The sequence below is a fragment of the Jaculus jaculus genome, chromosome 1 (assembly GCF_020740685.1).
Source record: "Jaculus jaculus isolate mJacJac1 chromosome 1, mJacJac1.mat.Y.cur, whole genome shotgun sequence".
Taxonomy (NCBI): Eukaryota; Metazoa; Chordata; class Mammalia; order Rodentia; family Dipodidae; genus Jaculus; species Jaculus jaculus.
In genome coordinates this window covers 135,432,859-135,447,932 of record NC_059102.1, presented here as the reverse complement: position 1 = coordinate 135,447,932, position 15,074 = coordinate 135,432,859, and positions in this window count along the sequence as shown.

Below are 15,074 nucleotides of genomic sequence, written 5' to 3'. Positions count from 1 at the left end.
TCTCTAAATCTAAGCAACTACACTTACCTCACCTTTGATAATGTTGAAAAAAAAAAAAAACTCACTGGCAAAAAGACATCATCTTTAACAAATGGTGCTGAAGAAGTTGGATAACCACATGTAGAAGAATTAAATTATACCTACTTTTCTCACCGTGCACATAAATTGACTCCAAATGGATTAAGGACCTCAATCTAAAACCTGAAACTCTAAAAATTCTAGAAGAAAAAATAGGGATATTACTCCATGATATAAGTGTGAGGAAAGACTTCCTAAATAAGAGGCCAGTAGCTCAGGATCAACAACTGAGACCTTATGAAACTAAAAGTCTACTATACAGAGAAGAAAACCATCAACAGATGCAATAGACATCCCACATAATGGGAGAAAATCCTTACTAGGTATACATCTGACAAAGATCTAATACCTAGAATCTACAAAGAACTCAAAAAACTAAACAATAAAAAATCAAACTGCCCAATTAAGAAATGGGGTAGAGAATTGAACAAAAAAAAATTGAAAGGTAGAAATGAAAATGGTCATTACACACTTAAGGAGAAGTTCAATATCTTTATTCATCAGAGAAATGCAAATATAAACAACTCTGAGATTTCATCTCACTTCAGTCAGAATGGCATTCATCAAAAAGTCAAGTAACAATAAATGCTGGTGAGTCTGTGGGAGAACTAGGAACTCTTACCCACTGCTGGTGGGAGTGCAAACTGGTACAATCACTATGCCTGTCAGTATAGAGACATTTAGACCAGCTATGCCACTGTTGGGCATATACCCTAAGGCTTCCACTCCTTAATACAGAGATACTTGCTTAACCATGTTTATTGCAGCTCTATTCAAAATTGTTAAGAACTGGAATCAGCCCAGATGTCCATCACCTGAGGAATGGATAACAGAGATGTGGCAAATATACACAATGGAATACTACACCATGGTAAGGAACAATAGATAATGAAATTTGCAAAAAAAAAAAAAAAATGGATGGGGTTGGAAAAAAATCATTCTAAGCAAAGTCACACAGACACAGAAAGAAAAAAGGTAAATGTGCTTTCTCATATGAAGATCCTAACTGGGATTAAGTGGAAATGAGTGCCAAGGGTAGTTAACACCAGGCATATGTGCATAAAACTAGAATGAAGCCAGGAAAGAGATAAAATGGGATGAAAAGAGAATAAGGGATTCCCAACTGGGTGGAGGCGAGTTGGAATGTCAGGACTGGGAGAGCATAGGAGGGTAGAGCATGGGGTGGGTAAGTATGGACACTTCCCGGCACAGGCTGGAGCCTTTGGGAGATGGGCCTGAGGTGCCGGGCATGGCTAAGGACCCCCGGGCTACAGAAGGCCACTTTCTTTCCAAGCTTGGCACACCTGAACTTAGGCTTTGCCCATACCCATAACCTTTGGCCAGCTGCCTAAGAAACTCCTTATCAGCCAGAAGCCTTCACACAGCCCATCCCCTGGGACCCAATTCCCTCCAATATGTAGATCACCTGACACTCTCCCTGTGTGCTAGAATGAACATCCCTAGGCACCGGCTAGCAACCTTTGAATCTACCCTCCCCTTAGGACCCTGTTCCCGCTCTCAACTGCTAATAAACCCATTGAGCCCATCTTTATTAATTCTTTATTAAAGGTAGGGCAGAACCCAAAGCTCGGAGTTCATAAATTCTGAGGGACCCCTCTTGAACCCCAAAATCCTGCATCAGTATTACGTCAGACACAGAGGTGTGAAATAAATGGCTATTAAGGGGCTATGGTTAGCTCAAACTAATTTTGCTGACTTGCAACACTCTATTTCTCTGATCACAAATGAACTGAGCTGTTCACTGAGACTGCCTCCCAAAAGTGGTTCTTTAGTTGCTCTCACAACTGCTCAAGACTCTGCTCTTCACAGTTGCCTGGACTCCTTTGGGGAACCTCAGCCCTGAAGATCCAGGTACCCACAGGTAGGCATGGAATTGTACAAAAATTAAGACAGCATCAAGTATCAGTTCCATGGAAACCCTCACTCTAACTAGCATGCTTCATAATAAAACCACCAATAATGTGGCGATGGGGCATTCTAGACAGAAGGTGGAATGAGCTTAACCTTACACCCATGGACTCTGGCTGGTAAACCCAATGGCCAGAATTGGTGAGCTGTTGGATAGGGAGACTCATGAGGTCCCCAAAAGAATGTAGGTAGGCCATGGTGAAAACACTTGATTACTAGCCAGAGCTAAAAGTAAGATTTTATTGCTGAAGATACCACAGGCTATGGTCACAGGATATCAGAATGTCATGCTGGTTCCACAAAGGAAACTAGCTCCCACACAGCTAGTCCTTATAGTGTTGGAGAGTCCTGTTGGATCTTCCTGAGGACATCAGTCACTAATAGCATGGATAAGAAGGGATTCTATAGATGACAAAATCAACCAAGTGTACAAGATGTATACACTTGTTCAATGGACTCATGTCGCCTCTATATGTAACCAACTGTTATGTGGACACAAGACCTACTCAGTAGGAGGTAATCATATCTGGTATGTGCAACCAAGTCAGCATCCCAGAATCAGGAAGAGTGGGCTGACACACAAAAATTCTCCTAAACAAATTTGCAAATCCCCTTTAACCCAAATTGCTCTCATATTTGTTTGGAGAATCTGTTTTATTTTATATGTGATAGAGAAAACAGAAGAGAACATGCATCTATCGCAAAAAAAGAACTGATTGCTGACCATGAGACCTTTTACATGTACCACTCTGCCAGGGTCCAGAAGAAATTGCAGGGGGAAGTGACATTGTGAATGCTCTTACTGCTAGCTTGACAACCAGCCTCAGATGACGGTAACAGACAGTTATAATAATCAAGACATATGAAAGCAGAAATCCAGAGACTACAAAGAACTCAACACTAAAATATGCTGCTAATAGTCCTGCCATGACTCAGGAAACTTTGCAGAAGAGGGCTTGAGTTCCTTGTACAGACAGTGTGTGGGCTGGCACCATGGTCTGGAGTGAGTAGACCAGAGCCATTTCTGTGTTACTCCTAACTCTCAGGTCTGAGTTCCTTGCTTGAACAAGGTGTGGGCAGACACTGCAGTGTGCAGTGAATAGGCCAGTCCCATTAATGGACTCCTCCCATCTCCTGGGCCTGAGTTCCTTGCATGGACAGTGTGTGGGTGGGTGCCTCAGCCAGGAGTGAGTAAGCCAGACCCATTTCCAGGCTACTCCCAAATTCTGGGTTTCAGTTCCTTGCTCTGACAGTGTGTGCTCCAGCACCCACAACAAACAAGACAAACTTCTGTCAGAGCGCTTGATGACCCACCAGAGATTAATGGTAAGACCCTACTGCTGAAGACACCAAACATTGTTGGCACAGACCTTGGAGAGACCTGGTTGGAATCCAGAGGACAGCCAATCCCCAATTAGTTTGTCTAGTGCTGGAGGGTGCTACATGAGCTATTGGGGGAAAGTAGCCAACATCTGTCCAAGCAACTGAAAGTCTAAGCAACTCAGAAGCAAACAATGTGACATGATGCTCACACAAGTGCAATAGTGGCACAAAGTCATGTTGGGAAACCAACTGCTCTTGGATTGGATAACAGATCCACTCAGTGGAAAGAAAACCATATCTCTAAATCTTAGTAAATCTAATATCAGCTCTTTAGCTCCTTTCCCCATTTCCTCTGTGGTTTCAGCTGGGGCTGGGGTTCAGTGCACTGGATCAGCACCATTTATGAGAAAACTAATATTGATTTAGAGAAAATTAAAAGGGTGTAGACCCTTTTATAATCTAAGGTTAATGGGAGCTTGACAATGGAAAGCAGAATCATTATCTGGATATGATTCTGACCTGTTTCTCTGAGCCATGCTGGGAGCATTTTAAGTCTACTTCAGTGATGGGCACTCAGTAGCCTCTGGATCTCTGGTTTGGAAGGTGGTGAGTGTCCTCAGTGTCTATCTCTGAAACTACTACAGTAAAATATAAGTAAAACATGTCAGCATTCAGGCATAGGCAAGGGCTTTCTCAATAAAACTCCAGTTTCTCAGGAAGTGAGACAGCTAATCAGCCATTTGGGAACTCATGAACTAAAAAGCACTTATACAGCAAAGGACAGCATTAATAGAGAAAAGAGGTAGCCTACAGAATGGGAGAAAAAATTGCCAGCTATACATCTGACAGAGGATTAATATCCAGGATATACAAAGAACTCAAAAAGAAAAAAAAAACCCTGAATAATGAAAAAATGGGGAAAAAATTAAAAATAGGCTAGAGGACAGTGCATGGTAGTACACGCCTTTAATCCCAGCCCTGGGGAGGCTGAGCTGAGAGGATCAGTGTGAATTTGAGGCCACCCTGAGACTACATGGTGAATTCCAGGTCAGCCTGAGCTAAAGTAAAATTCTATCTCAAAAAAAAATAATAATAATAATAATAATTAAACCAGGCGTGGTGGTGCATGACTTTAGTCCCAGCACTTGGGAGGCAGAGATAGGATGATTGCTGTGAGTTCAAGGCCACCCTGAGACTACACAGTGAATTCCTGGTCAGCTTGAGTTAGAGTGAGACCCTACCTGGAAAAAATACATACATACATACATAATAGAATTGAATAGAGTTCTCAAGCAACAAATGCAATTAAACAATAAACATTTAAAAACATGTTCTATATCCTTAGCCATCATGGAAATGCAAAATAAAACTACTTTGCGATTCTAATATCACTGGTTTCAGAATTGCTATCATTATGAAAAGAAATGATTGTGCATGCCTGCAAGGGTGTATGAACAGAGAAAATCTTCCTCCATTGTTGGTGGAAATGTAAACTGGTACAGCCAATGTAAAATTCAGTGTGGAAGTTCCTGAGACAAATTAAAAATAGGTTTACTACATAATCTAGCTATACAACTCTTTGATATATATACCCTAAGGACTCATTACTATAGAGATACTCAATCATCCATGTTTATTGCTGCTCTATGCACAATTGGTAAGAAATGGAACAAACCTAGATATTCTTTAACTGACAAATGGATAATGAAAATGTGGTATATCTACACAATGGAGTTTATTATGTGGTAAAGGAAAATGATATCTTGAAATTTTCAGCGGAATGGATGGAACTAGAAAAAGATTATACTGTGATAACCCAAGCCCAGAAAGTCAAATAGTGCATGTTCTCTATCAAAAGTTGGTCCTAGTTTCAAATGTAAACGTTTGTATGTGAGTTGAAGTAAAATTCTATAGAGGTCAGGAAGCTATAAAAGGACTATGGGAGAGGGAAGAGAGGTAAGGGTCTAAGTAGAGGGTTAGTAGATGTGTAAGTAGAATGCCAGATTATTAATGATAGAAAGGTCTAAGTGGAATTAGTGGACAGAGAGGAAAGAAAGGAGTGGGTAGAAGGAAGATTAATCGAAATTTAACATAGTATGAGTAGGCCACATGTAATCCTACTACTCTGATAGCTAATAGCTAATATAGCTAATGATATATATGTAAAACAAGAGAGATTATGTACAGAAGTGTCCTGTAGAAGAAGATAATGCCGTGCATAGAAGCCATAGATTTTCATTTGGAAAATTTCAGTGCCAGGGGTGAGACATCTTCCAGCGAGTTGTTGCCCATTGTAGCAGTTTAGCAGTTACCTTCATGTGGCTGGCACAAAACGCCTGACCAAAAGCAGCTTGAGGGAGGAAAGGTTTACTATGATTACAGACTCAATGGGAAATTCCATGATGACAGGGGGAAACGATAACATTAGCAGTTGCTGGATACCACCTTTTGGCCAACATCAGGTGGACAACACCACAGAAGTATGTGTCAAACACTGGCAAGGTGAAGGTGGCTAAAACACCTATAATCTTGACCACAAAAATACAGCACCTTCAGGAGGTTACAATTCCCAAATAGCCACCAGCTGGGGTCCTAGCATTCAAAACACATGTGTTTGTGAGGGACATCCAATTCAAACCACTACAGGCAAGGAAACCTCGATGCCCCTAAAACATTAGAGGCTATTGCCAATGTTCTTCATTGCCCACAGGACTAGATGGTAAGACCCTGTTGCTGAAGACTCCACATGCTTATGCCGCAGATTAATGAAATTCAAGCTGGAGCTGAGCTGGAAGCCTCCTGGCTGTTGACTAGCTTTCAGGATTCTGGAAAGAGCTCTGCAGCACACAGCCTTTTGGGAGAAAAAAATCCATCATCTGTCTTAACCAGAAGTGAACCCTTCAAGTTTATGGCTGGCTAGCCAGGCCAAATGTATCAACTGATGCAAATATGGCAATTTCTATTATGGGGAAAACCAAAATGCTCTTCTGCTTTTGAAGGCCTATACCTTGGATGGAAATTCATTCCTGGTACTGAAGACAGAGTCAAAGCCTGTGACTGGGAGGTCACACAACCTAGGGGAAAACAATCACTGTGGTCTGGCTAAATGCATATATTATGCCCATCAATGTGCACACTAAACATTCATGTTTAGGCTCATATATTAATGCTACTCTCCCTTTTTGTTAGAGAAGTTACTCTTTTCAGATGGTGGTGACCACTGGGGTAACTCAAAACTCACCAGAGTACTGAGAAAAAGTGATAATGGAGTGTTAAGCACTAAGTGAGCCATATATATCAAAACATACATTCAAGGCCATTGTGGGAGATGTGGTGGAAGGGAAGGACTGCTTAAAGTACTGTTCTTTAGACACAACTTGGCATTAATATTCATGTCCTCACAGTGGCTGACCCTACCCATATAAGACCTGCATAATAGAAAGGGGAAAAATGGTGATATTATCATAGAAGAAAGACTAATTTCAATGAAGAAAGGATTCAGTGGAAGTGAGATTCTTGAGGGAGAAAGTGGGGTGGTGGGAGGAGATTATAATTATGGCATATTGTCTATATTTTCTATATGTATATTTTATTTTCTAAATTATCCATAAAAATTAAAGAAAAACAGAAAGTTCTAATGTAAACTGACTGATATGGTAATATTATTTACTAACCTGGTCACAACATTTTCAGATACAGAACCATATTCATATTGGGTATATTTGGTGTATTCAAGAGGCTGAATGTTTCCCCTCTCTTTTCTGCTTTGTTTAAATGTAGTTTTCATACTCATTCTCATTCCCTAAATTTGATGAGATGGTGGCAGTATTCATCTGCTTTCATCACTTTAATAAAAGTCCAGAAGCTACCTAACTTTATAAGGGAATTGATTTAGTTCACAGTCCTGGAAATTTAAGGGCATGGTGCTGAGTGCTAGTGATGACCTCATGCCAGATGTCATACCAGATGTCAGAGTGCACGTGAGAGGGAGAGACGGCATGGCCAAAGAGTAAGACAGAGAGAATGGATCCTACAATCCTTTCCAAAAGCATGTCTCCAACTGACCTAAGTCATATTACCAACTTCTTGACCACCATGCTGAGGACTAAGGTATGGAAATATGATCCCTGACAGGACAATAATGTTAAGCTTTATAGCAACCAGAGGCAAACTGCCATCTTTCCTTATTCACACTGAGCCAGCATCAAGGTTCCCTGATGCTGTTTCCTTTAACCAGTTAGGAAGCCAGCCTGGACCTTGGTAGATAAGAAGCACATGCTCATTGCCTTGTGGCTGATTTCCAGTGGCTCATTTTGTAAAACTACCATGATTCGTGTAAGATTACCCTGACTAACATGGGCCAGAATTTTTTAACCATAGCATCATTGTCATGTGCTGGTCAAATGACTTCTATTCTGGAGATGCTATTCTTTGAAATAAAGAATTTATCTTCCTGGCTCATTTTATGTCATGATCACTCTTCCGCAGTTATTACAAATAAAAAATATATCTTCATGCTTCCCCATATTCCTTTTTGAGGATAAACTTGTTCCTGGGTTGCCTACACCAGTAAAATTGAATACTTGATGCTGTTCTCAGTTAAACATTGGTGGGATGAACATCCAAAACAAACACAGCTTAAGGGAAGCAGGGATTTATTTCAAGCTTACAGATCCATGGAAATTCCATGAATGGTGGAAGAGGCTGGCTCCCATTTATAAATCCAAGCAGAGAGAGAGAACACCAGCAGCCAGCAAACCCCAAAAACACAGCAAGCACAAAACTGGCAGCAAGAAAAAAACCCAAGCTCACTCTGCTATCCACACCTTTGGGCTGGAATTCAATCGTCGCTCAAACCTTAGGGCTGGATCCTAGGATCCTTGCTTGCTGATATCTACTCCAGCCAGACAGCTGGAGCCCCAATTTACAAGCTTTAATAAAACACCAGAGTTTATAGGAACATACACTCAAACTAACACAGTGGATAATCAAATGTAATGTCTTCTGTAATTAACAATCCCTCTGTTCAGTGGGTTTTCTTTTCATTTGAAGTGTAAATCTTTGAATTTTAAAGTTTTACTTAAACTTTCTTTTTGACTAAGAAGTTTTTATCATGGTGTGATTATACTGATGCACAATCTAACCGGCCTTTCTGTTATTTGCTATATGAGTGGAGAGACTGCAGTTGTCACATTTCCCTAGAATGTCTTCCTCGTTTTTCCTTCAACTAGCTGTGCTGCTCAATAGAATAGTGCCTGTACACTATCCCCATTGGAAACAAGCTATGTAAGAAGGGCCATTGGTTTTGGAGTAGTCTCTCTATGTGTTTGTTTGCATGATCACATGTGCTTATGTACTCATGTACACAAGAGGGAGAAAGAGACAGAGACAGAGACAGAGAGAAAGAGAGAGGTACAGAAGTAGCAACCAATGTCCTCTATACACACTACAATTTTTTTTTGCCTCCGTTCTGTTTTAGCTGCTTTTGTTAATCTTATTTGATGCTCAATGACACCAAAAATTTATTGTTTTATTTTCTTCATTTTTATTATTTAGTTATTTATTTGAGAGAGAGGAGAGAGAGAGAGAGAGAGAGAGAGAGAGAGAGAGAGAGAGAGAGAGAACTTCCAGACACTGCAAATGAACTCCAGATGCATGTGCCCCTTTGTGCATCTGTCTTAAGTGGGTCCTGGACAATTGAACTGGAATCCTTTGGCTTTGCTGTAAAACACTTTAACTGTTATGCTATCTCTCCATCCCAATTTATTCTTTTATATATTCATTTTAAAAAGATGAAATTGAGAATAGGAGATGTTTGATTTTTACCTAGTAATGAACTGATGTATCTAGGCAGCCACTGTATGGAAAATTATGGGTACGACAAAAGGCACAATTTGGACCCAACATCTTGGCATTTTTAAACTTATTGTCTCTTCTTAGCATGTGTGTGTATGGTGTGCATCCCTGTGCATATCCCTGTTCATGTGTGATTGCATGTGTGTGTGCAGGTGCCCATGTATGTGTGAAGGGGAGAAGTTGATGTCAGGTGCCTTATTCAATTATTCCCCCCCTTTATTTTGTGATGAAAGATCTCACAAATTTGACTAGTCTGGCTGTCCATCAAGTCCTAAGAATCCTTCTGTCTCTGCCTCCCTCATCCTGGGATTACAAATAGGCATCACCATGTTCTTCTTTAGAGGGTTTTGGGGATCCCAATGCAGGTCCTCATGGTTGCACAGCAAGTGCTTTGCCCACTGAGCCATCTCTCCGGTTGTCACTGTTTTTGTCTAGTTTGTGCCAATAGCTAGGCCATTTGTATTTTATAAACCTACTCCTGGAGCTCTAAGCTTCCATCCTTGTGAAGAAAAGGAGACTGGTTTAAGAAGCAGGAGACTTGGGGGAGCTCTGAAAGAAAAGAGAGCTCTGAAGAATGAAGGCTTGATCTGTCTTCTGACGTGTGTGATATATCTTGTTCCTTTAGTCATTTTATTTATCCACAGCTGCACACAGTGACAACAGTCACCATCAGAGGGAAAATCCAGTGAGCAAATGATAACTTGTAACACATAGTGCCTGTTTGGGTTGACCATGCATTGCTCTGCTCCATCGCTGTGGCCATCTCCCACCTTCCATTCTTTATATATAATTTTTTTGTTCATTTTTTATTCATTTATTTGAGAGCAACAGACACAGGGAGAAAGACAGATAGAGGGAGAGAGAGAGAATGGGCCCACCAGGACTTCCAGCCACTGCAAACGAACTCCAGACGCGTGCGCCCCCTTGTGCATCTGGCTAACGTGGGACCTGGGGAACCGAGCCTTGAACCGGGGTCCTTAGGCTTCACAGGCAAGCGCTTAACCACTAAGCCATGTCTCCAGCCCCACCTTCCATTCCTGATGCATTTGTTAAAAAATATTTTTTGTTCCTTTTTATTTGTTTATTTGAGAGTAAGGGGGGGGGAGAAAGAGGCAGAGAGAGAGAGAGAGAATGGGTGAGCCAGGGCCTCCTGCCATTGCAAACGAACTCCAGATGTGTTTGCCCTTGTGTCCTGATGCATTTTTTTTCAGATTGAATTATAGTTTTCTGGGCATCTAACTGCCTTTTCTTTTCTTTTCTATTTTTGTTTTTTACCTTTCTTTTTTCTCCAATTCATCTTATATAATACAACTAATTTTTAACCGTTTTAAGTTTTATTTCTCTGATACCAAAAATGGAACTGTTAAACCAATGAAGAACTCTAATAAAAAGCAACGGGCCTTGACTTCTCATCTTACTTTGCATAATCACTAACACAATATCCTCCAGTCAATAACTGTTAACTGTGTTCCAAAAATGTTAAGTGGAAACTTCCATAGATCAACACTTTCACAGTTTTAAACTAAATGCCATTCTAAGTAGAATACTAAAATTTCAGACCCTCCTTCTGTACGTACTCAGGATATGAACCATTGCTTTGTCCACTGTATCTGCCCTGTATACCCTATCCACTGATTATTCACTTAACAGCTATTTTCACAGCCACATGAGCATCAACATATTCTTCTTTCTCAATACTTCTATCCAAGTGGCACTTTCATAGTGTAATACAATGCCACCCTGCCTACAACATTCACTTCAACCTATCACATAAGCTTTGTATTACTTCACAGCATCACAAAAACAGTACATACAGGGACCTACAATTAAACAGAAGCAGGATCTCACTATGTAGCTCAGGTTGTTCTTGAAGTCACAATCTTTTAGCCTCAGCTTTGTGAGTGATGGTATTACAGACATAACTTTTCCTATAAAATATTGTTATAATTGTTGTATGTCATTATTAGTTATCAATGTCTTGTGTCTAAATTATATTTAATTATGTTATAATTTATATATTTCATATATATACATACATATATATATATACATATATATATATAATGTACATATGTTATAAATTAGAGTTTGTTGGATGGGTTTACATGCTAGAATGTTGGATAGTCCAACAATGGCTGTCTGGAGACTGGAGAAGCAGAGAACCTGGTAGATTTTAGACACAGGAAGTTTCTGCAATCCCAGAGTGATGGGAACTGTGATAGATAGACTAGTTTATGAAGAATGGACCTTGACAGAGTACATTGGCTTCCTCTTCTCCCCATTTGTCCTATTAGGACCCAGACTACTGGGTGGTTCTGATCACATCCCTTGGTTACTGTCCCAACTGTCAGTCATTTCTGGAAATGATCTCACAGCCATGTCCAGAGATATGCCTCACCACCTTGTAGGTTATTCTAAAACCAGTCAAGTTGACCATGATCATAGTATTTCAGAGATAGAGGGAAACAGAGGCAAAGAGAATATTCTATACTATGATTTGACATATTCACTGAAATAAATATTATAATATAGCACTTGTGAGTAAGAAAGCACTAGCACATTGACCATTTTCACCACATAACATACACGTGTATGCCCCAAATCTCAGCCAGCCCCATTTCTCGCAGGCACTTTATCTTCACACTTCAGCTGGTAATATCAGCAGGGCCTATGCAAGGGTATTATCCACAAACTTTGTCTCCTGCTCCCTTTGTCCTAAACTCAAAGGAACCTCTCTATGAGATTAGTTTTTGCAGCAGCTGTAGTATTTGTACAGGAGATGCCATCGCTCCTTATCTTAATTGCATATTTGGAAAACCCGCCCTGTGCTTGTTTCACACAGCATGGTGTTTATGACCAGAATTATACATATGGGAACTCATCCACTCTGAACACTAAGTTTATCCAACCTCTCTCCCAGAGCCAAGATGAGAAATAACTAATATAAATTATTAAAATATTAGAGCGCCAACTGAATGCCAAATAAAATAGAGATATTTTCCTTTGAAATGTATGAAAATCTCTTCTCCATCAACATCATAAAAGTGGGGTAGTGGAAAGGCAAAACATAGGTGCATAAAATTAGAAATATTTTCTCAAGGTTCACTTTAAATGCTTCTATTACAAACTAATAATTCACTTTTAGGGTAAACATGAAGGTGAGATGAAGTTTCAGCATAATTTAACTAGAAATTGTGCGACCTTTACAAAGACCTTTTTTGTATTTATACATTTTTACCCAACCACCACTACCACCATCACCATCACAATAATATTAAAAGATGCAAGACCAATACTTAACTGAATTAGATGCAGATGGTAGTTTTATCAAAAAAATGCATTTTCTTATCATTTTAAAAGCTTTTGTTTTTGTAAAGAAAAAAATTAGGCATGTGTCTTTTCTTTTTTAAGAGAAACATATGTTTTTAGATTCGAAGCGGAACATTAATAGTGTTATCTCTTGAGAATTGCTGCACTAAAGTGAATTGTAGAAATTGCATTTGCTTGCAAGCTTTCTGGTAAATTTCTCCCTGACTTAGAGAGTTAGAACCATATTCTGTCAGCCTACTGTTCTAAGACAATACAGTATACACACCCTAAAAGTCAATTTCCTGGGGCTCTTATATCTGATCAGCTTGTTTCTTTGTGTATAATATTGATTTAATAATATCATTTGATGACTACTGAGTGTTCACCTAAACAAGAAGGTGGTAATATTAATATATAACTTGGACACAGAGACAGATGTAATGTCACTGGGGTAATAAAAACCTCATTACCTATACATTACCTATTCATGGTTTGCATTATCCTATATGATATTAACCATAGACTTAAGCATCACTGGGACAGAGACCAAATGGTAATTTTATATTTGGAAGTGAAAACATGTAGAGTTTAGTTGGCTTCCTGTGTCACCATCCCCCTGCACCATCAGGAACTGAAACATTAGTCAGTCTTATAGTTAGTTCATCTCAATCATCTGGTTACTGTTTACCTGGATCTAGAGTTAAAACTGACAGATATGATAGCATTTTAAGAAGTTGTGCATTGGGCTGGAGAGATGGCTTAGCAGTTAAGCACTTGCCTATGGAGCTTAAGGACCCCAGTTCGAGGCTCAATTCCCCAGGACCCACGTTAGCCAGATGCACAAGGGGGTGCACTCATCTGGAATTCCATTGCAGTGGCTGGAGGCCCTGGTATGCCCTTCCTCTCTCTCTCTCTCTCTCTCTCTACCAGCCTCATTCTCTCTCTGTCTGTTGCTCTCAAATAAATAAATAAAACAGAAATTAAAAAAAAAGAAGTTGTGCATGAATAAAGATGTATGTGATTGACTCTCAAAGACAAAACAAAAATATATAAAGTACTTAGTAATTTATGTGTATAGGTAACTGTAACTCTGATATAGTCTGATAGAGTGAGAGGCCTTCCTTCCCAAAAGAATGACTTTAGTAAAGAACTTGAAAAAGAATAAAAATTTAATGATGATATTAGCTAAAATTTGTTCAGTAGTTCTATATTCCAAACATTTGAGCCACAACTTTACTCATTCAATCAATGAACATTTCTAGGATTATGGAAACATACAAGAAAGAAATCTTAGCTTTGACAGTTTACCACAAGAATATGCCTTATTTTTTCTTGTCCTTTATTCATCCAAATAAAAAGAAAATGCATCTAGTTTTAAACATTTTGTGAATTGTATATAATGTTAAATGAAACTTTGGTAAGTAGTGATGATCCTATGATAATCTGGGTTTTGGATTATAATTATGTTTATATTTATTATTTCTCAGCATTAAGAACTAGATACACAAAATGAATTAAAAGAGAAAGTTAATCTTAAAAATCTCTACCTAGTTCAAGGATTGTCAATACCACTTCCTTTTCCTCTCTTCTTCAACTCCTTCCCTCTTTCCTTTATTTCCGTAGCCTATTATTCCTTTGCTTCTTCAAAACTTTCTTTTTTACTTGTGATCTTTCTTTTATTCCTTTCATAGTTATTTGTACTGTGCCTTCTTTCTTCTAGACAAAAAGACAGTGTTCCTTTTCTGGGAGTGTGTGACACATGGACTCAGTCCTAAAGGAGATCCTAACCTAGAAAGGGACATAATTTACAAGCCACACATCCATTCTTAACATTACATAAAAAGCTAGAGGATGGGGAGGAAAGGTATGGAATTCTCTCTCCTGGATGTGACATGGTCAATGCTCTCATGAATTCACAACAGCTCTTGTTACCTATATAAAATATCAAAAGATTTGGGCAGGGAGGTCTTATGAGCCACCACCCATCCCTGAGGAAATGGTCATTAATAGTTGCTGGGGGAAGGGAGTATTGTTTTTAATTATGCTTCTACTAGTATATGAAGGTAGAAGAAAGCATTCAATAGGAGTAGGAAGGGAGGAAGAGAGAGTAACAGGGTTTATATGATCAATCTTACACACACACACACACACACACACACACACACACGTACAGGCACACACACATATACACATACACACACATGAAATTGTCTAAGAACAAATAAAAAAGAGAATGACCAGTGGAATATGTGTTCCTGAGATGTAATTCCACCAATATCTCGTCTCTAATTAGTTCAATCTTCTGGGTTTTAATTTCAGATTGGAAGAAACACAGGGGATAAAAAGAAAATTTGCTGAGGAAAAATAGAGAATGTGGGGAATTTAGAATGACAATTGACCTACTTTTTTTTGAGGCAAGCCCAAGAGACTGGCCTTTGTTTTTTATGCAAGAGAGTAAAAGTGGTGGAGAGAGAGAGAGAAGTTGAAGTGGTGAGGGGAGGGGGGAAGGATTGGCATGCTAGGGCCTCCAGCCACTGCAATCAGACTCCAGATGTGTGTGTCACTTAGTGTGAATGTGC